Source organism: Heterodontus francisci, unplaced genomic scaffold (genome assembly GCF_036365525.1).
Source record: "Heterodontus francisci isolate sHetFra1 unplaced genomic scaffold, sHetFra1.hap1 HAP1_SCAFFOLD_1214, whole genome shotgun sequence".
NCBI classification, from domain to species: Eukaryota; Metazoa; Chordata; class Chondrichthyes; order Heterodontiformes; family Heterodontidae; genus Heterodontus; species Heterodontus francisci.
The window spans coordinates 83,309-107,800 of NW_027140958.1; the positions used below are offsets into that span (position 1 = coordinate 83,309).

At 43.9% G+C, this 24,492-nt stretch overlaps 1 protein-coding gene across 1 annotated transcript in view; it reads left to right on the top strand.

The window, feature by feature from the left end:
• Nucleotides 1–24,492, top strand: part of LOC137361514 (membrane-associated phosphatidylinositol transfer protein 2-like) — an 82,439-nt gene that overhangs the window by 47,823 nt on the left and 10,124 nt on the right. The gene's annotated exons all lie outside the window — the stretch shown is intronic.

Sequence of the window (24,492 nt, forward strand, 5' to 3'; positions counted from 1 at the left end):
TCAGGGTGAGGATCACTCACTGTGTAACTGTACAGAGTCACTGTTTATTCAGGGTGAGGGTCACTCACTGAGTAACTGTACAGAGTCACTGTTTATTCAGGGTAAGGATCACTCACTGTGTAACTGTACAGAGTCACTGTTTATTCAGGGTGAGGATCACTCACTGTAACTGTACAGAGTCACTGTTTATTCAGGGTGAGGATCACTCACTGTGTAACTGTACAGAGTCACTGTTTATTCAGGGTGAGGATCACTCACTGTAACTGTACAGAGTCACTGTTTATTCAGGGTGAGGATCACTCACTGTGTAACTGTACAGAGACACTGTTTATTCACGGTAAGGATCACTCACTGTGTAACTGTACAGAGTCACTGTTTATTCAGGGTGAGGATCACTCACTGTAACTGTACAGAGTCACTGTTTATTCAGGGTGAGGATCACTCACTGTAACTGTACAGAGTCACTGTTTATTCAGGGTGAGGATCACTCACTGTGTAACTGTACAGAGACACTGTTTATTCAGGGTGAGGATCACTCACTGTAACTGTACAGAGTCACTGTTTATTCAGGGTGAGGATCACTCACTGTGTAACTGTACAGAGACACTGTTTATTCAGGGTGAGCGTCACTCACTGTGTAACTGTACAGAGTCACTGTTTATTCAGGGTGAGGATCACTCACTGTAACTGTACAGAGTCACTGTTTATTCAGGGTGAGGATCACTCACTGTGTAACTGTACAGAGACACTGTTTATTCAGGGTGAGGGTCACTCACTGTGTAACTATACAGAGTCACTGTTTATTCAGGGTGAGGATCACTCACTGTGTAACTGTACAGAGACACTGTTTATTCAGGGTAAGGATCACTCACTGTGTAACTGTACAGAGTCACTGTTTATTCAAGGTAAGGATCACTCACTGTGTAACTGTACAGAGTCACTGTTTATTCAGGGTGAGGATCACTCACTGTGTAACTGTACAGAGACACTGTTTATTCAGGGTGAGGATCACTCACTGTGTAACTGTACAGAGTCACTGTTTATTCCGGGTGAGTGTCACTCACTGTGTAACTGTACAGAGTCACTGTTTATTCCGGGTGAGTGTCACTCACTGTGTAACTATACAGAGTCACTGTTTATTCAGGGTGAGGATCACTCACTGTGTAACTATACAGAGTCACTGTTTATTCAGGGTGAGGATCACTCACTGTGTAACTGTACAGAGACACTGTTTATTCAGGGTGAGGATCACTCACTGTGTAACTGTACAGAGTCACTGTTTATTCCGGGTGAGTGTCACTCACTGTGTAACTGTACAGAGTCACTGTTTATTCAGCAGGGTCAGGATCACTCACTGTGTAACTGTACAGAGTCACTGTTTATTCAGGGTGAGGATCACTCACTGTAACTGTACAGAGTCACTGTTTATTCAGGGTGAGGATCACTCACTGTGTAACTGTACAGAGACACTGTTTATTCAGGGTGAGGGTCACTCACTGTGTAACTATACAGAGTCACTGTTTATTCAGGGTGAGGATCACTCACTGTGTAACTGTACAGAGACACTGTTTATTCAGGGTAAGGATCACTCACTGTGTAACTGTACAGAGTCACTGTTTATTCAAGGTAAGGATCACTCACTGTGTAACTGTACAGAGTCACTGTTTATTCAGGGTGAGGATCACTCACTGTGTAACTGTACAGAGACACTGTTTATTCAGGGTGAGGATCACTCACTGTGTAACTGTACAGAGTCACTGTTTATTCCGGGTGAGTGTCACTCACTGTGTAACTGTACAGAGTCACTGTTTATTCCGGGTGAGTGTCACTCACTGTGTAACTATACAGAGTCACTGTTTATTCAGGGTGAGGATCACTCACTGTGTAACTATACAGAGTCACTGTTTATTCAGGGTGAGGATCACTCACTGTGTAACTGTACAGAGACACTGTTTATTCAGGGTGAGGATCACTCACTGTGTAACTGTACAGAGTCACTGTTTATTCCGGGTGAGTGTCACTCACTGTGTAACTGTACAGAGTCACTGTTTATTCAGCAGGGTCAGGATCACTCACTGTGTAACTGTACAGAGTCACTGTTTATTCAGGGTGAGGATCACTCACTGTGTAACTGTACAGAGTCACTGTTTATTCAGGGTGAGGATCACTCACTGTGTAACTGTACAGAGTCACTGTTTATTCAGGGTGAGGGTCACTCACTGTGTAACTGTACAGAGTCACTGTTTATTCAGGGTGAGGATCACTCACTGTGTAACTGTACAGAGTCACTGTTTATTCAGGGTGAGGATCACTCACTGTGTAACTGTACAGAGTCACTGTTTATTCAGGGTGAGGGTCACTCACTGTGTAACTGTACAGAGTCACTGTTTATTCAGGGTGAGGATCACTCACTGTGTAACTGTACAGAGTCACTGTTTATTCAGGGTGAGGGTCACTCACTGTGTAACTGTACAGAGTCACTGTTTATTCAGGGTGAGGATCACTCACTGTGTAACTGTACCGAGTCACTGTTTATTCAGGGTGAGGGTCACTCACTATGTAACTGTGCAGAGTCACTGTTTATTCAGGGTGAGGATCACTCACTGTGTAACTGTACAGAGTCACTGTTTATTCAGGGTGAGGGTCACTCACTGTGTAACTGTACAGAGTCACTGTTTATTCAGGGTGAGGATCACTCACTGTGTAACTGTACCGAGTCACTGTTTATTCAGGGTAAGGGTCACTCACTGTGTAACTGTACAGAGACACTGTTTATTCAGGGTAAGGATCACTCACTGTGTAACTGTACAGAGACACTGTTTATTCAGGGTGAGGATCACTCACTGTGTAACTGTACAGAGTCACTGTTTATTCAGCAGGGTAAGGGTCACTCACTGTGTAACTGTACAGAGACACTGTTTATTCAGGGTGAGGATCACTCACTGTGTAACTGTACAGAGTCACTGTTTATTCAGCAGGGTAAGGGTCACTCACTGTGTAACTGTACAGAGACACTGTTTATTCAGCAGGGTAAGGGTCACTCACTGTGTAACTGTGCAGAGTCACTGTTTATTCAGGGTGAGGATCTCTCACTGTGTAACTGTACAGAGTCACTGTTTATTCAGGGTGAGGATCACTCACTGTGTAACTGTACAGAGTCACTGTTTATTCAGGGTGTGGGTCACTCACTGTGTAACTGTACAGAGACACTGTTTATACAGGGTGAGGATCACTCACTGTGTAACTGTACAGAGTCACTGTTTATTCAGTGTAAGGATCACTCACTGTGCAACTGTACAGAGTCACTGTTTATTCAGGGTGAGGATCACTCACTGTGTAACTGTACAGAGACACTGTTTATTCAGGGTGAGGATCACTCACTGTGTAACTGTACAGAGACACTGTTTATTCAGGGTGAGGATCACTCACTGTGTAACTGTACCGAGTCACTGTTTATTCAGGGTAAGGGTCACTCACTGAGTAACTGTACAGAATCACTGTCTATTCAGGGTGAGGATCACTCACTGTGTAACTGTACAGAGACACTGTTTATTCAGGGTGAGGGTCACTCACTGTGTAACTGTACAGAGTCACTGTTTATTCAGGGTAAGGATCACTCACTGTGTTACTGTACAGAGACACTGTTTATTCAGCAGGGTAATGGTCACTCACTGTGTAACTGTACAGAGTCACTGTTTATTCAGGGTAAGGGTCACTCACTGAGTAACTGTACAGAATCACTGTCTATTCAGGGTGAGGATCACTCACTGTGTAACTGTACAGAGACACTGTTTATTCAGGGTGAGGGTCACTCACTGTGTAACTGTACAGAGTCACTGTTTATTCAGGGTAAGGATCACTCACTGTGTAACTGTACGGAGTCACTGTTTATTCAGGGTGAGGGTCACTCACTGTGTAACTGTACAGAGTCACTGTTTATTCAGGGTGAGGATCACTCACTGTGTAACTGTACAGAGTCACTGTTTATTCAGGGTGAGGATCACTCACTGTGTAACTGTACAGAGTCACTGTTTATTCAGGGTAAGGATCACTCACTGTGTTACTGTACAGAGACACTGTTTATTCAGCAGGGTAAGGGTCACTCACTGTGTAACTGTACAGAGTCACTGTTTATTCAGGGTAAGGATCACTCACTGTGTAACTGTACAGAGTCACTGTTTATTCAGGGTAAGGATCACTCACTGTGTAACTGTACAGAGTCACTGTTTATTCAGCAGGGTAAGGGTCACTCACTGTGTAACTGTACAGATCACTGTTTATTCAGGGTAAGGATCACTCACTGTGTAACTGTACAGAGACACTGTTTATTCAGGGTGAGGATCGCTCACTGTGTAACTGTACAGAGTCACTGTTTACTCAGGGTGAGGATCACTCACTGTGTAACTGTACAGAGTCACTGTTTATTCAGCAGGGTAAGGGTCACTCACTGTGTAACTGTACAGATCACTGTTTATTCAGGGTAAGGATCACTCACTGTGTAACTGTACAGAGTCACTGTTTATTCAGGGTGAGGATCACTCACTGTGTAACTGTACCGAGTCACTGTTTATTCAGGGTAAGGGTCACTCACTGTGTAACTGTACAGAGACACTGTTTATTCAGGGTAAGGATCACTCACTGTGTAACTGTACAGAGTCACTGTTTATTCAGGGTGAGGATCACTCACTGTGTAACTGTACCGAGTCACTGTTTATTCAGGGTAAGGGTCACTCACTGTGTAACTGTACAGAGACACTGTTTATTCAGGGTGAGGATCACTCACTGTGTAACTGTACCGAGTCACTGTTTATTCAGGGTAAGGGTCACTCACTGTGTAACTGTACAGAGACACTGTTTATTCAGGGTAAGGATCACTCACTGTGTAACTGTACAGAGTCACTGTTTATTCAGCAGGGTAAGGGTCACTCACTGTGTAACTGTACAGAGACACTGTTTATTCAGCAGGGTAAGGGTCACTCACTGTGTAACTGTGCAGAGTCACTGTTTATTCAGGGTGAGGATCTCTCACTGTGTAACTGTACAGAGTCACTGTTTATTCAGGGTGAGGATCACTCACTGTGTAACTGTACAGAGACACTGTTTATTCAGGGTGAGGATCACTCACTGTGTAACTGTACAGAGACACTGTTTATTCAGGGTGAGGGTCACTCACTGTGTAACTGTACAGAGACACTGTTTATTCAGGGTAAGGATCACTCACTGTGTAACTGTACAGAGTCACTGTTTATTCAGGGTGAGGATCACTCACTGTGTAACTGTACAGAGTCACTGTTTATTCAGGGTGAGGATCACTCACTGTGTAACTGTACAGAGACACTGTTTATTCAGGGTGAGGATCACTCACTGTGTAACTGTACAGAGTCACTGTTTATTCAGGGTAAGGATCACTCACTGTGTAACTGCACAGAGTCACTGTTTATTCAGCAGGGTAAGGATCACTCACTGTGTAACTGTACAGAGTCACTGTTTATTCAGGGTGAGGATCACTCACTGTGTAACTGTACAGAGTCACTGTTTATTCAGCAGGGTAAGGATCACTCACTGAGTAACTGTACAGAGTCACTGTTTATTCAGCAGGGTAAGGGTCACTCACTGTGTAACTGTACAGAGACACTGTTTATTCAGCAGGTAAAGGGTCACTCACTGTGTAACTGTACAGAGACACTGTTTATTCAGCAGGGTAAGGGTCACTCACTGTGTAACTGTACAGAGACACTGTTTATTGAGCAGGGTAAGGATCACTCACTGTGTAACTGTACAGAGTCACTGTTTATTCAGTGTGAGGATCACTCACTGTGTAACTGTACAGAGTCACTGTTTATTCAGCAGGGTAAGGGTCACTCACTGTGTAACTGGACAGAGGCACTGTTTATTCAGCAGGGTAAGGATCACTCACTGTGTAACTGGACAGAGGCACTGTTTATTCAGCAGGGTAAGGATCACTCACTGTGTAACTGTACAGAGTCACTGTTTATTCAGGGTGAGGATCACTCACTGTGTAACTGTACAGAGTCACTGTTTATTCAGGGTGAGGATCACTCACTGTGTAACTGTACAGAGTCACTGTTTATTCAGCAGGGTAAGGATCACTCACTGTGTAACTGTACAGAGTCACTGTTTATTCAGCAGGGTAAGGATCACTCACTGTGTAACTGTACAGAGTCACTGTTTATTCAGCAGGGTAAGGATCACTCACTGTGTAACTGTACAGAGTCACTGTTTATTCAGGGTGAGGATCACTCACTGAGTAACTGTACAGAGTCACTGTTTATTCAGGGTGAGGATCACTCACTGTGTAACTGTACAGAGTCACTGTTTAGTCAGCAGGATAAGGGTCACTCACTGTGTAACTGTACAGAGTCACTGTTTATTCAGCAGGGTAAGGGTCACTCACTGTGTAACTGTACAGAGTCACTGTTTATTCAGCAGGGTAAGGGTCACTCACAGTGTAACTGGACAGAGTCACTGTTTATTCAGCAGGGTAAGGATCACTCACTGTGTAACTGTACAGAGTGACTGTTTATTCAGCAGGGTAAGGATCACTCACTGTGTAACTGTACAGAGTCACTGTTTATTCAGGGTAAGGATCACTCACTGAGGAACTGTACAGAGTCACTGTTTATTCAGCAGGGTAAGGGTCACTCACTGTGTAACTGTACAGAGTCACTGTTTATTCAGCAGGGTAAGGGTCACTCAATGTGTAACTGGACAGAGTCACTGTTTATTCAGGGTAAGGATCACTCACTGTGTAACTGTACAGAGTGACTGTTTATTCAGCAGGGTAAGGATCACTCACTGTGTAACTGTACAGAGTCACTGTTTATTCAGCAGGATAAGGATCACTCACTGTGTAACTGTACAGAGTCACTGTTTATTCAGCAGGGTAAGGATCACTCACTGTGTAACTGTACAGAGTCACTGTTTATTCAGGGTGAGGATCACTCACTGTGTAACTGTACAGAGTCACTGTTTATTCAGGGTGAGGATCACTCACTGTGTAACTGTACAGCGACACTGTTTATTCAGCAGGGTAAGGGTCACTCACTGTGTAACTGTACAGAGACACTGTTTATTCAGCAGGGTAAGGGTCACTCACTGTGTAACTGGACAGAGTCACTGTTTATTCAGCAGAGTAAGGATCACTCACTGTAACTGTACAGAGTCACTGTTTATTCAGGGTGAGGATCACTCACTGTGTAACTGTACAGAGTCACTGTTTATTCATCAGGGTAAGGGTCACTCACTGTGTAACTGTACAGAGACACTGTTTATTCATCAGGGTAAGGGTCACTCACTGTGTAACTGGACAGAGACACTGTTTATTCAGGGTAAGGATCACTCACTGTGTAACTGTACAGAGTGACTGTTTATTCAGCAGAGTAAGGGTCACTCACTGTGTAACTGTACAGAGTCACTGTTTATTCAGGGTAAGGATCACTCACTGTGTAACTGTACAGAGTGTTTATTCAGCAGGGTAAGGATCACTCACTGTGTAACTGTACAGAGTCACTGTTTATTCAGCAGGATAAGGATCACTCACTGTGTAACTGTACAGAGTCACTGTTTATTCAGCAGGGTAAGGATCACTCACTGTGTAACTGTACAGAGTCACTGTTTATTCAGGGTGAGGATCACTCACTGTGTAACTGTACAGAGTCACTGTTTATTCAGGGTGAGGATCACTCACTGTGTAACCGTACAGAGACACTGTTTATTCAGCAGGGTAAGGGTCACTCACTGTGTAACTGTACAGAGACACTGTTTATTCAGCAGGGTAAGGGTCACTCACTGTGTAACTGGACAGAGACACTGTTTATTCAGCAGAGTAAGGATCACTCACTGTAACTGTACAGAGTCACTGTTTATTCAGGGTGAGGATCACTCACTGTGTAACTGTACAGAGTCACTGTTTATTCAGGATAAGGATCACTCACTGTAACTGTACAGAGGCACTGTTTATTCAGGATAAGGATCACTCACTGCAACTGTACAGAGGCACTGTTTATTCAGCAGGGTAAGGGTCACTCACTGTGTAACTGTACAGAGTCACTGTTTATTCAGCAGGGTAAGGGTCACTCACTGTGTAACTGTACAGAGGCACTGTTTATTCAGCAGGGTAAGGGTCACTCACTGTGCAACTGTACAGAGTCACTGTTTATTCAGCAGGGTAATGGTCACTCACTGTGTAACTGTACAGAGTCACTGTTTATTCAGCAGGGTAAGGATCACTCACTGTGTAACTGTACAGAGTGACTGTTTATTCAGCAGTGTAAGGATCACTCACTGTAACTGTACAGAGTCACTGTTTATTCAGCAGGGTAATGGTCACTCACTGTGTAACTGCACAGAGTCACTGTTTATTCAGCAGGGTAAGGATCACTCACTGTGTAACTGTACAGAGTCACTGTTTATTCAGCAGGGTAATGGTCACTCACTGTGTAACTGTACAGAGTCACTGTTTATTCAGGGTGAGGATCACTCACTGTGTAACTGTGCAGAGTCACTGTTTATTCAGAGTAAGGATCACTCACTGAGTAACTGTACAGAGTCACTGTTTATTCAGCAGGGTAAGGATCACTCACTGTGTAACTGCACAGAGTCACTGTTTATTCAGCAGGGTAAGGGTCACTCACTGAGTAACTGTACAGAGTCACTGTTTATTCAGGGTAATGGTCACTCACTGAGTAACTGTACAGAGTCACTGTTTATTCAGGGTAGGGATCACTCACTGTGTAACTGTACAGATTCACTGTTTATTCAGGGTAATGGTCACTCACTGAGTAACTGTACAGAGTCACTGTTTATTCAGGGTAAGGATCACTCACTGTGTAACTGTACAGAGTCACTGTTTATTCGGGGTAAGGATCACTCACTGTGTAACTGTACAGAGTCACTGTTTATTCAGGGTGAGGATCACTCACTGTGTAACTGTACAGAGACACTGTTTATTCAGGGTGAGGATCACTCACTGTGTAACTGTACAGAGTCACTGTTTATTCAGGGTAAGGATCACTCACTGTGTAACTGTACAGAGTCACTGTTTATTCGGGGTAAGGATCACTCACTGTGTAACTGTACAGAGTCACTGTTTATTCAGGGTGAGGATCACTCACTGATTAACTGTACAGAGTCACTGTCTATTCAGCAGGGTAATGGTCACTCACTGAGTAACTGTACAGAGTCACTGTTTATTCAGGGTGAGGATCACTCACTGATTAACTGTACAGAGTCACTGTTTATTCAGCAGGGTAATGGTCACTCACTGAGTAACTGTACAGAGTCACTGTCTATTCAGCAGGGTAATGGTCACTCACTGAGTAACTGTACAGAGTCACTGTTTATTCAGGGTGAGGATCACTCACTGATTAACTGTACAGAGTCACTGTCTATTCAGCAGGGTAATGGTCACTCACTGAGTAACTGTACAGAGTCACTGTCTATTCAGCAGGGTAATGGTCACTCACTGAGTAACTGTACAGAGTCACTGTTTATTCAGGGTGAGGATCACTCATTGTGTAACTGTACAGAGTCACTGTCTATTCAGCAGGGTAATGGCCACTCACTGAGTAACTGTACAGAGTCACTGTTTATTCAGGGTAAGGATCACTCACTGTGTAACTGTACAGAGTCACTGTTTATTCAGGGTAAGGATCACTCACTGTGTAACTGTACAGAGACACTGTTTATTCAGGGTAAGGATCACTCACTGTGTAACTGTGCAGAGTCACTGTTTATTCAGGGTGTGGGTCACTCACTGTGTAACTGTACAGAGTCACTGTTTATTCAGGGTGTGGGTCACTCACTGTGTAACTGGACAGAGTCACTGTTTATTCAGGGTGAGGGTCACTCACTGTGTAACTGTACAGAGTCACTGTTTATTCAGGGTGTGGGTCACTCACTGTGTAACTGTACAGAGTCACTGTTTATTCAGGGTGAGGGTCACTCACTGTGTAACTGTACAGAGTCACTGTTTATTCAGGGTGTGGGTCACTCACTGTGTAACTGTACAGAGACACTGTTTATTCAGGGTGTGGGTCACTCACTGTGGAACTGTACAGAGACACTGTTTATTCAGGGTGAGGTTCACTCACTGTGTAACTGTACAGAGTCACTGTTTATTCAGGGTACGGATCACTCACTGTGTAACTGTACAGAGACACTTTATTCAGGGTGAGGATCACTCACTGTGTAACTGTACAGAGTCACTGTTTATTCAGGGTAAGGATCACTCACTGTGTAACTGTACAGAGTCACTGTTTATTCAGGGTAAGGATCACTCACTGTGTAACTGTACAGAGTCACTGTTTATTCAGGGTAAGGATCACTCACTGAGTAACTGTACAGAGTCACTGTTTATTCAGCAGGGTAATGGTCACTCACTGAGTAACTGTACAGAGTCACTGTTTATTCAGGGTAAGGATCACTCACTGTGTAACTGTACAGAGACACTGTTTATTCAGGGTGAGGGTCACTCACTGTGTAACTGGACAGAGTCACTGTTTATTCAGGGTAAGGATCACTCACTGTGTAATTGTACAGAGTCAATGTTTATTCAGCAGAGTAAGGGTCACTCACTGTGTAACTGTACAGAGTCACTGTTTATTCAGGGTAAGGATCACTCACTGTGTAACTGTACAGAGACACTGTTTATTCAGGGTGAGGATCACTCACTGTGTAACTGTACAGAGTCACTGTTTATTCAGGGTGAGGATCACTCACTGTGTAACTGTACAGAGTCACTGTTTATTCAGGGTGAGGATCACTCACTGTGTAACTGTACAGAGACACTGTTTATTCAGGGTGAGGATCACTCACTGTGTAACTGTACAGAGTCACTGTTTATTCAGGGTAAGGATCACTCACTGTGTAACTGTACAGAGTCACTGTTTATTCAGCAGGGTAAGGATCACTCACTGTGTAACTGTACAGAGTCACTGTTTATTCAGCAGGGTAAGGATCACTCACTGTGTAACTGTACAGAGTCACTGTTTATTCAGGGTGAGGATCACTCACTGTGTAACTGTACAGAGTCACTGTTTATTCAGGGTGAGGATCACTCACTGTGTAACTGTACAGAGTCACTGTTCATTCAGCAGGGTAAGGATCACTCACTGTGTAACTGTACAGAGTCACTATTTATTCAAGGTGAGGATCACTCACTGTGTAACTGTACAGAGTCACTGTTTATTCAGCAGGCTAAGGATCACTCACTGTGTAACTGTACAGAGTCACTGTTTATTCAGGGTAAGGATCACTCACTCTGTAACTGTACAGAGTCACTGTTTATTCAGGGTGAGGATCACTCACTGTGTAACTGTACAGAGTCACTGTTTATTCAGGGTACGGATCACTCACTGTGTAACTGTACAGAGTCACTGTTTATTCAGGGTGAGGGTCACTCACTGTGTAACTGTACAGAGTCACTGTTTATTCAGGGTGAGGGTCACTCACTGTGTAACTGTACAGAGACACTGTTTATTCAGGGTAAGGGTCACTCACTGTGTAACTGTACAGAGTCACTGTTTATTCAGCAGGGTAAGGGTCACTCACTGTGTCACTGTACAGAGTCACTGTTTATACAGCAGGGTAATGGTCACTCACTGTGTAACTGTACAGAGTCACTGTTTATTCAGCAGGGTAATGGTCACTCACTGTGTAACTGTACAGAGTCACTGTTTATTCAGGGTAAGGGTCACTCACTGTGTAACTGTACAGAGTCACTGTTTATTCAGGGTAAGGATCACTCACTGTGTAACTGTACAGAGTCAATGTTTATTCAGGGTGAGGGTCACTCACTGTGTAACTGTACAGAGTCACTGTTTATTCAGGGTGAGGATGACTCACTGTGTAACTGTACAGAGACACTGTTTATTCAGGGTAAGGGTCACTCACTGTGTAACTGTACAGAGTCACTGTTTATTCAGCAGGGTAAGGGTCACTCACTGTGTCACTGTACAGAGTCACTGTTTATACAGCAGGGTAATGGTCACTCACTGTGTAACTGTACAGAGTCACTGTTTATTCAGCAGGGTAATGGTCACCACTGTGTAACTGTACAGAGTCACTGTTTATTCAGGGTAAGGATCACTCACTGTGTAACTGTACAGAGTCACTGTTTATTCAGCAGAGTAAGGGTCACTCACTGTGTTACTGTACAGAGTCACTGTTTATTCAGGGTGAGGATCACTCACTGTGTAACTGTACAGAGTCACTGTTTATTCAGGGTGAGGATCACTCACTGTAACTGTACAGAGACACTGTTTATTCAGGGTGAGGATCACTCACTGTGTAACTGTACAGAGTCACTGTTTATTCAGGGTGAGGATCACTCACTGTGTAACTGTACAGAGTCACTGTTTATTCAGGGTGAGGATCACTCACTGTGTAACTGTACAGAGTCACTGTTTATTCAGGGTGAGGATCACTCACTGTGTAACTGTACAGAGACACTGTTTATTCAGAGTGAGGATCACTCACTGTGTAACTGTACAGAGTCACTGTTTATTCAGCAGGGTAATGGTCACTCACTGAGTAACTGTACAGAGTCACTGTTTATTCAGGGTAAGGGTCACTCACTGTGTAACTGTACAGAGTCACTGTTTATTCAGGGTGAGGATCACTCACTGTGTAACTGTACAGAGATACTGTTTATTCAGAGTGAGGATCACTCACTGTGTAACTGTGCAGAGTCACTGTTTATTCAGCAGGGTAAGGATCACTCACTGTGTAACTGTACAGAGTCACTGTTTATTCAGGGTAATGGTCACTCACTGTGTAACTGTACAGAGTCACTGTTTATTCAGGGTAAGGATCACTCACTGTGTAACTGTACAGAGTCACTGTTTATTCAGGGTGAGGATGACTCACTGTGTCACTGTACAGAGTCACTGTTTATTCAGGGTGAGGGTCACTCACTGTGTAACTGTACAGAGTCACTGTTTATTCAGGGTGTGGGTCACTCACTGTGTAACTGTACAGAGTCACTGTTTATTCAGGGTGAGGGTCACTCACTGTGTAACTGTACAGAGTCACTGTTTATTCAGGGTGTGGGTCACTCACTGTGTAACTGTACAGAGACACTGTTTATTCAGGGTGAGGTTCACTCACTGTGTAACTGTACAGAGTCACTGTTTATTCAGGGTGAGGATCACTCACTGTGTAACTGTACAGAGACACTGTTTATTCAGGGTGTGGATCACTCACTGTGTAACTGTACAGAGTCACTGTTTATTCAGGGTGAGGATCACTCACTGTGTAACTGTACAGAGTCACTGTTTATTCAGGGTGTGGGTCACTCACTGTGGAACTGTACAGAGTCACTGTTTATTCAGGGTGAGGGTCACTCACTGTGTAACTGTACAGAGACACTGTTTATTCAGGGTGAGGTTCACTCACTGTGTAACTGTACAGAGTCACTGTTTATTCAGGGTGAGGATCACTCACTGTGTAACTGTACAGAGACACTGTTTATTCAGGGTGAGGATCACTCACTGTGTAACTGTACAGAGTCACTGTTTATTCAGGGTGAGGATCACTCACTGTGTAACTGTACAGAGTCACTGTTTATTCAGCAGTGTAAGGATCACTCACTGTGTAACTGTACAGAGTCACTGTTTATTCAGGGTGAGGATCACTCACTGTGTAACTGTACAGAGACACTGTTTATTCAGGGTGAGGATCACTCACTGTGTAACTGTACAGAGACACTGTTTATTCAGGGTGAGGATCACTCACTGTGTAACTGTACAGAGACACTGTTTATTCAGGGTGAGGATCACTCACTGTGTAACTGTACAGAGTCACTGTTTATTCAGCAGGGTAAGGATCACTCACTGTGTAACTGTACAGAGTCACTATTTATTCAAGGTGAGGATCACTCACTGTGTAACTGTACAGAGTCATTGTTTATTCAGCAGGGTAAGGATCACTCACTGTGTAACTGTACAGAGTCACTGTTTATTCAGGGTAAGGATCACTCACTCTGTAACTGTACAGAGTCACTGTTTATTCAGGGTGAGGATCCCTCACTGTGTAACTGTACAGAGTCACTGTTTATTCAGGGTGAGGATCACTCACTGTGTAACTGTACAGAGTCACTGTTTATTCAGGGTGAGGGTCACTCACTGTGTAACTGTACAGAGTCACTGTTTATACAGCAGGGTAATGGTCACTCACTGTCAAACTGTACAGAGTCACTGTTTATTCAGGGTAAGGATCACTCACTGTGTAACTGTACAGAGTCACTGTTTATTCAGCAGAGTAAGGGTCACTCACTGTGTAACTGTACAGAGTCACTGTTTATTCAGGGTGAGGATCACTCACTGTGTAACTGTACAGAGTCACTGTTTATTCAGGGTGAGGATCACTCACTGTGTAACTGTACAGAGTCACTGTTTATTCAGGGTGAGGATCACTCACTGTGTAACTGTACAGAGTCACTGTTTATTCAGGGTGAGGATCACTCACTGTGTAACTGTGCAGAGTCACTGTTTATTCAGGGTGAGGATCACTCACTGTGTAACTGTGCAGAGTCACTGTTTATTCAGGGTGAGGATCACTCACTGTGTAACTGTGCAGAGTCACTGTTTATTCAGGGTGAGGATCACTCACTGTGTAACTGTACAGAGTCACTGTTTATTCAGGGTGAGGATCACTCACTGTGTAACTGTACAGAGTCACTGTTTATTCAGGGTGAGGATCACTCACTGTGTAACTGTGCAGAGTCACTGTTTATTCAGGGTGAGGATCACTCACTGTGTAACTGTGCAGAGTCACTGTTTATTCAGGGTGAGGATCACTCACTGTGTAACTGTACAGAGTCACTGTTTATTCAGGGTGAGGATCACTCACTGTGTAACTGTACAGAGTCACTGTTTATTCAGGGTAAGGATCACTCACTGAGTAACTGTACAGAATCACTGTCTATTCAGGGTGAGGATCACTCACTGTGTAACTGTACAGAGTCACTGTTTATTCAGGGTGAGGATCACTCACTGTGTAACTGTACAGAGTCACTGTTTATTCAGGGTGAGGATCACTCACTGTGTAACTGTACAGAGACACTGTTTATTCAGGGTGAGGATCACTCTCTGTGTAACTGTACAGAGTCACTGTTTATTCAGGGTAAGGATCACTCACTGAGTAACTGTACAGAATCACTGTCTATTCAGGGTGAGGATCACTCACTGTGTAACTGTACAGAGACACTGTTTATTCAGGGTGAGGATCACTCACTGTGTAACTGTACAGAGTCACTGTTTATTCAGGGTAAGGATCACTCACTGAGTAACTGTACAGAATCACTGTCTATTCAGGGTGAGGATCACTCACTGTGTAACTGTACAGAGTCACTGTTTATTCAGGGTAAGGATCACTCACTGAGTAACTGTACAGAGACACTGTTTATTCAGGGTGAGGATCACTCACTGTATAACTGTACAGAGTCACTGTTTATTCAGAGTGAGGATCACTCACTGTGTAACTGTACAGAGTCACTGTTTATTCAGGGCGAGGGTCACTCACTGTGTAACTGTACAGAGTCACTGTTTATTCAGGGTGAGGATCACTCACTGTGTAACTGTACAGAGTCACTGTTAATTCAGGGTAAGGATCACTCACTGTGTAACTGTACAGAGTCACTGTTTATTCAGAGTGAGGATCACTCACTGTGTAACTGTACAGAGTCACTGTTTATTCAGGGCGAGGGTCACTCACTGTGTAACTGTACAGAGTCACTGTTTATTCAGGGTGAGGATCACTCACTGTGTAACTGTACAGAGTCACTGTTAATTCAGGGTAAGGATCACTCACTGTGTAACTGTACAGAATCACTGTCTATTCAGGGTGAGGATCACTCACTGTGTAACTGTACAGAGACACTGTTTATTCAGAGTGAGGATCACTCACTGTGTAACTGTACAGAGACACTGTTTATTCAGGGTGAGGATCACTCGCTGTGTAACTGTACAGAGACACTGTTTATTCAGAGTGAGGATCACTCACTGTGTAACTGTACAGAGTCACTGTTTATTCAGGGTGAGGATCGCTCACTGTATAACTGTACAGAGTCACTGTTTATTCAGGGTGAGGGTCACTCACTGTGTAACTGTACAGAGTCACTGTTTATTCAGGGCGAGGGTCACTCACTGTGTAACTGTACAGAGTCACTGTTTATTCAGCAGGGTAATGGTCACTCACTGAGTAACTGTACAGAGTCACTGTTTATTCAGGGTAAGGATCACTCACTGTGTAACTGTACAGAGTCACTGTTTATTCAGGGTGAGGATCACTCACTGTGTAACTGTACAGAGATACTGTTTATTCAGAGTGAGGATCACTCACTGTGTAACTGTGCAGAGTCACTGTTTATTCAGCAGGGTAAGGATCACTCACTGTGTAACTGTACAGAGTCACTGTTTATTCAGGGTAAGGATTGCTCACTGTGTAACTGTACAGAGTCACTGTTTATTCAGGGTAAGGATCACTCACTGTGTAACTGTACAGAGTCACTGTTTATTCAGGGTAAGGATCACTCACTGTGTAACTGTACAGAGATACTGTTTATTCAGAGTGAGGATCACTCACTGTGTAACTGTACAGAGTCACTGTTTATTCAGGGTAAGGATCACTCACTGTGTAACTGTACAGAGTCACTGTTTATTCAGGGTACGGATCACTCACTGTGTAACTGTACAGAGTCACTGTTTATTCAGGGTAAGGATCACTCACTGTGTAACTGTACAGAGTCACTGTTTATTCAGGGTGAGGATCACTCACTGTGTAACTGTACAGAGACACTGTTTATTCAGAGTGAGGATCACTCACTGTGTAACTGTACAGAGTCACTGTTTATTCAGGGTGAGGATCACTCACTGTGTAACTGTACAGAGTCACTGTTTATTCAGGGTGAGGATCACTCACTGTGTAACTGTACAGAGACACTGTTTATTCAGGGTGTGGATCACTCACTGTGTAACTGTACAGAGTCACTGTTTATTCAGGGTGAGGATCACTCACTGTGTAACTGTACAGAGTCACTGTTTATTCAGGGTGTGGGTCACTCACTGTGGAACTGTACAGAGTCACTGTTTATTCAGGGTGAGGGTCACTCACTGTGTAACTGTACAGAGACACTGTTTATTCAGGGTGAGGTTCACTCACTGTGTAACTGTACAGAGTCACTGTTTATTCAGGGTGAGGATCACTCACTGTGTAACTGTACAGAGACACTGTTTATTCAGGGTGAGGATCACTCACTGTGTAACTGTACAGAGTCACTGTTTATTCAGGGTGAGGATCACTCACTGTGTAACTGTACAGAGTCACTGTTTATTCAGCAGGGTAAGGATCACTCACTGTGTAACTGTACAGAGTCACTGTTTATTCAGGGTGAGGATCACTCACTGTGTAACTGTACAGAGACACTGTTTATTCAGGGTGAGGATCACTCACTGTGTAACTGTACAGAGACACTGTTTATTCAGGGTGAGGATCACTCACTGTGTAACTGTACAGAGTCACTGTTTATTCAGCAGGGTAAGGATCACTCACTGTGTAACTGTACAGAGTCACTATTTATTCAAGGTGAGGATCACTCACTGTGTAACTGTACAGAGTCATTGTTTATTCAGCAGGGTAAGGATCACTCACTGTGTAACTGTACAGAGTCACTGTTTATTCAGGGTAAGGATCACTCACTCTGTAACTGTACAGAGTCACTGTTTATTCAGGGTGAGGATCCCTCACTGTGTAACTGTACAGAGTCACTGTTTATTCAGGGTGAGGATCACTCACTGTGTAACTGTACAGAGTCACTGTTTATTCAGGCTGAGGGTCACTCACTGTGTAACTGTACAGAGTCACTGTTTATACAGCAGGGTAATGGTCACTCACTGTCAAACTGTACAGAGTCACTGTTTATTCAGGGTAAGGATCACTCACTGTGTAACTGTACAGAGTCACTGTTTATTCAGGCTGAGGGTCACTCACTGTGTAACTGTACAGAGTCACTGTTTATACAGCAGGGTAATGGTCACTCACTGTCAAACTGTACAGAGTCACTGTTTATTCAGGGTAAGGATCACTCACTGTGTAACTGTACAGAGTCACTGTTTATTCAGCAGAGTAAGGGTCACTCACTGTGTAACTGTACAGAGTCACTGTTTATTCAGGGTGAGGATCACTCACTGTGTAACTGTACAGAGTCACTGTTTATTCAGGGTGAGGATCACTCACTGTGTAACTGTACAGAGACACTGTTTATTCAGGGTGAGGATCACTCACTGAGTAACTGTACAGAATCACTGTCTATTCAGGGTGAGGATCACTCACTGTGTAACTGTACAGAGACACTGTTTATTCAGGGTGAGGATCACTCACTGTGTAACTGTACAGAGTCACTGTTTATTCAGGGTAAGGATCACTCACTGTGTAACTGTACAGAGTCACTGTTTATTCAGGGTGAGGATCACTCACTGTAACTGTACAGAGTCACTGTTTATTCAGGGTGAGGATCACTCACTGTGTAACTGTACAGAGTCACTGTTTATTCAGGGTAAGGATCACTCACTGAGTAACTGTACATAATCACTGTCTATTCAGGGTGAGGGTCACTCACTGTGTAACTGTACAGAGTCACTGTTTATTCAGGGTAAGGATCACTCACTGAGTAACTGTACAGAATCACTGTCTATTCAGGGTGAGGATCACTCACTGTGTAACTGTACAGAGACACTGTTTATTCAGGGTGAGGATCACTCACTGTATAACTGTACAGAGTCACTGTTTATTCAGGGTGAGGGTCACTCACTGTGTAACTGTACAGAGTCACTGTTTATTCAGGGTGAGGGTCACTCACTGTGTAACTGTACAGAGTCACTGTTTATTCAGGGTGAGGGTCACTCACTGTGTAACTGTACAGAGACACTGTTTATTCAGGGTGAGGATCACTCACTGTGTAACTGTACAGAGTCACTGTTTATTCAGGGTAAGGATCACTCACTGAGTAACTGTACAGAATCACTGTCTATTCAGGGTGAGGATCACTCACTGTGTAACTGTACAGAGTCACTGTTTATTCAGGGTAAGGATCACTCACTGAGTAACTGTACAGAATCACTGTCTATTCAGGGTGAGGATCACTCACTGTGTAACTGTACAGAGACACTGTTTATTCAGGGTGAGGATCACTCACTGTGTAACTGGACAGAGACACTGTTTATTCAGGGTGAGGATCACTCACTGTGTAACTGTACAGAGACACTGTTTATTCAGAGTGAGGATCACTCACTGTGTAACTGTACAGAGACACTGTTTATTCAGGGTGAGGATCACTCGCTGTGTAACTGTACAGAGACACTGTTTATTCAGAGTGAGGATCACTCACTGTGTAACTGTACAGAGTCACTGTTTATTCAGGGTGAGGATCGCTCACTGTGTAACTGTACAGAGATACTGTTTATTCAGGGTAAGGATTGCTCACTGTGTAACTGTACAGAGTCACTGTTTATTCAGGGTAAGGATCACTCACTGTGTAACTGTACAGAGTCACTGTTTATTCAGGGTGAGGATCACTCGCTGTGTAACTGTACAGAGACACTGTTTATTCAGAGTGAGGATCACTCACTGTGTAACTGTACAGAGTCACTGTTTATTCAGGGTGAGGATCGCTCACTGTATAACTGTACAGAGTCACTGTTTATTCAGGGTGAGGGTCACTCACTGTGTAACTGTACAGAGTCACTGTTTATTCAGGGTGAGGGTCACTCACTGTGTAACTGTACAGAGTCACTGTTTATTCAGCAGGGTAATGGTCACTCACTGAGTAACTGTACAGAGTCACTGTTTATTCAGGGTAAGGATCACTCACTGTGTAACTGTACAGAGTCACTGTTTATTCAGGGTGAGGATCACTCACTGTGTAACTGTACAGAGTCACTGTTTATTCAGGGTGAGGATCACTCGCTGTGTAACTGTACAGAGACACTGTTTATTCAGAGTGAGGATCACTCACTGTGTAACTGTACAGAGTCACTGTTTATTCAGGGTGAGGATCGCTCACTGTATAACTGTACAGAGTCACTGTTTATTCAGGGTGAGGGTCACTCACTGTGTAACTGTACAGAGTCACTGTTTATTCAGGGCGAGGGTCACTCACTGTGTAACTGTACAGAGTCACTGTTTATTCAGCAGGGTAATGGTCACTCACTGAGTAACTGTACAGAGTCACTGTTTATTCAGGGTAAGGATCACTCACTGTGTAACTGTACAGAGTCACTGTTTATTCAGGGTGAGGATCACTCACTGTGTAACTGTACAGAGATACTGTTTATTCAGAGTGAGGATCACTCACTGTGTAACTGTGCAGAGTCACTGTTTATTCAGCAGGGTAAGGATCACTCACTGTGTAACTGTACAGAGTCACTGTTTATTCAGGGTAAGGATTGCTCACTGTGTAACTGTACAGAGTCACTGTTTATTCAGGGTAAGGATCACTCACTGTGTAACTGTACAGAGTCACTGTTTATTCAGGGTAAGGATCACTCACTGTGTAACTGTACAGAGATACTGTTTATTCAGAGTGAGGATCACTCACTGTGTAACTGTACAGAGTCACTGTTTATTCAGGGTAAGGATCACTCACTGTGTAACTGTACAGAGTCACTGTTTATTCAGGGTACGGATCACTCACTGTGTAACTGTACAGAGTCACTGTTTATTCAGGGTAAGGATCACTCACTGTGTAACTGTACAGAGTCACTGTTTATTCAGGGTGAGGATCACTCACTGTGTAACTGTACAGAGACACTGTTTATTCAGAGTGAGGATCACTCACTGTGTAACTGTACAGAGTCACTGTTTATTCAGGGTGAGGATCACTCACTGTGTAACTGTACAGAGTCACTGTTTATTCAGGGTGAGGATCACTCACTGTGTAACTGTGCAGAGTCACTGTTTATTCAGGGTGAGGGTCACTCGCTGTGTAACTGTACAGAGTCACTGTTTATTCAGGGTGAGGATCACTCACTGTGTAACTGTGCAGAGTCACTGTTTATTCAGGGTGAGTGTCACTCACTGTGTAACTGTGCAGAGTCACTGTTTATTCAGCAGGGTGAGGATCACTCACTGTGTAACTGTGCAGAGTCACTGTTTATTCAGGGTGAGTGTCACTCACTGTGTAACTGTGCAGAGTCACTGTTTATTCAGCAGGGTAAGGATCACTCACTGTGTAACTGTACAGAGACACTGTTTATTCAGAGTGAGGATCACTCACTGTGTAACTGTGCAGAGTCACTGTTTATTCAGCAGGGTAAGGGTCACTCACTGTGTAACTGTACAGAGTCACTGTTTATTCAGCAGAGTAAGGGTCACTCACTGTGTAACTGTACAGAGTCACTGTTTATTCAGGGTGAGGATCACTCACTGTGTAACTGTGCAGAGTCACTGTTTATTCAGCAGGATAAGGATCACTCACTGTGTAACTGTACAGAGTCACTGTTTATTCAGCAGGGTAAGGATCACTCACTGTGTAACTGTACAGAGTCTCTGTTTATTCAGGGTGAGGATCACTCACTGTGTAACTGTACAGAGTCACTGTTTATTCAGGGTGAGGATGACTCACTGTGTCACTGTACAGAGTCACTGTTTATTCAGCAGGGTAAGGATCACTCACTGTGTAACTGTACAGAGTCACTGTTTATTCAGGGTGAGGGTCACTCACTGTGTAACTGTACAGAGTCACTGTTTATTCAGGGTGAGGATCACTCACTGTGTAACTGTACAGAGTCACTGTTTATTCAGGGTGTGGGTCACTCACTGTGTAACTGTACAGAGTCACTGTTTATTCAGGGTGAGGATCACTCACTGTGTAACTGTGCAGAGTCACTGTTTATTCAGGGTGAGGATCACTCACTGTGTAACTGTACAGAGTCACTGTTTATTCAGGGTGAGGATGACTCACTGTGTCACTGTACAGAGACACTGTTTATTCAGGGTAAGGATCACTCACTGTGTAACTGTACAGAGTCACTGTTTATTCAGGGTGAGGATCACTCACTGTGTAACTGTGCAGAGTCACTGTTTATTCAGGGTGAGGATCACTCACTGTGTAACTGTACAGAGTCACTGTTTATTCAGGGTGAGGGTCACTCATTGTGTAACTGTACAGAGTCACTGTTTATTCAGGGTGTGGGTCACTCACTGTGTAACTGTACAGAGTCACTGTTTATTCAGGGTGAGGATGACTCACTGTGTCACTGTACAGAGTCACTGTTTATTCAGGGTGTGGGTCACTCACTGTGTAACTGTACAGAGTCACTGTTTATTCAGGATGAGGGTCACTCACTGTGTAACTGTACAGAGTCACTGTTTATTCAGGGTGAGGGTCACTCACTGTGGAACTGTACAGAGTCACTGTTTATTCAGGGTGTGGGTCACTTACTGTGTAACTGTACAGAGTCACTGTTTATTCAGGGTGAGGATCACTCACTGTGTAACTGTACAGAGTCACTGTTTATTCAGGGTGTGGGTCACTCACTGTGTAACTGTACAGAGTCACTGTTTATTCAGGGTGAGGGTCACTCACTGTGTAACTGTACAGAGTCACTGTTTATTCAGGGTGAGGATCACTCACTGTGTAACTGTACAGAGTCACTGTTTATTCAGCAGGGTAAGGATCACTCACTGTGTAACTGTACAGAGTCACTGTTTATTCAGGGTGTGGGTCACTCACTGTGTAACTGTACAGAGTCACTGTTTATTCAGGGTGAGGGTCACTCACTGTGGAACTGTACAGAGTCACTGTTTATTCAGGGTGAGGGTCACTCACTGTGGAACTGTACAGAGTCACTGTTTATTCAGGGTGTGGGTCACTCACTGTGTAACTGTACAGAGTCACTGTTTATTCAGGGTGAGGATCACTCACTGTGTAACTGGACAGAGTCACTGTTTATTCAGGGTGAGGGTCACTCACTGTGTCACTGTACAGAGTCACTGTTTATTCAGGGTGTGGGTCACTCACTGTGTAACTGTGCAGAGTCACTGTTTATTCAGGGTGAGGGTCACTCACTGTGTAACTGTGCAGAGTCACTGTTTATTCAGGGCGAGGATCACTCACTGTGTAACTGTACAGAGTCACTGTTTATTCAGGGTGAGGGTCACTCACTGTGTAACTGTACAGAGTCACTGTTTATTCAGGGTGTGGGTCACTCACTGTGTAACTGTACAGAGTCACTGTTTATTCAGGGTGTGGGTCACTCACTGTGGAACTGTACAGAGTCACTGTTTATTCAGGGTGAGGGTCACTCACTGTGTAACTGTACAGAGACACTGTTTATTCAGGGTGAGGTTCACTCACTGTGTAACTGTACAGAGTCACTGTTTATTCAAGGTGTGCGTCACTCACTGTGTAACTGTGCAGAGTCACTGTTTATTCAGGGTAAGGATCACTCACTGTGGAACTGTACAGAGTCACTGTTTATTCAGGGTGAGGGTCACTCACTGTGGAACTGTACAGAGTCACTGTTTATTCAGGGTGTGGGTCACTCACTGTGTAACTGTACAGAGACACTGTTTATTCAGGGTGAGGGTCACTCACTGTGGATCTGTACAGAGTCACTGTTTATTCAGGGTGAGGGTCACTCACTGTGGAACTGTATAGAGTCACTGTTTATTCAGGGTGAGGATCGCTCACTGTGTAACTGTACAGAGTCGCTGTTTATTCAGGGTGAGGATCACTCACTGTGTAACTGTACAGAGACACTGTTTATTCAGGGTGAGATCACTCACTGTGTAACTGTACAGTCACTGTTTATTCAGCAGGGTAATGGTCACTCACTGTGTAACTGTACAGAGACACTGTTTATTCAGGGTGTGGGTCACTCACTGTGTAACTGTACAGAGACACTGTTTATTCAGGGTGAGGATCACTCACTGTGTAACTGTACAGAGACACTGTTTATTCAGGGTGAGCGTCACTCACTGTGTAACTGTACAGAGACACTGTTTATTCAGGGTGAGGATCACTCACTGTGGAACTGTGTAGAGACACTTTGTTCAGGGTAAGGATCACTCACTGTGTAACTGTACAGAGACACTGTTTATTCAGGGTGAGCGTCACTCACTGTGTAACTGTACAGAGACACTGTTTATTCAGGGTGAGGATCACTCACTGTGTAACTGTACAGAGACACTGTTTATTCAGGGTGAGCGTCACTCACTGTGTAACTGTACAGAGACACTGTTTATTCAGGGTGAGGATCACTCACTGTGTAACTGTACAGAGACACTGTTTATTCAGGGTGAGGATCACTCACTGTGTAACTGTACAGAGTCACTGTTTATTCAGGGTGAGGATCACTCACTGTGTAACTGTACAGAGTCACTGTTTATTCAGGCTGAGGATCACTCACTGTGTAACTGTACAGAGTCACTGTTTATTCAGGCTGAGGATCACTCACTGTTGAACTGTGTAGA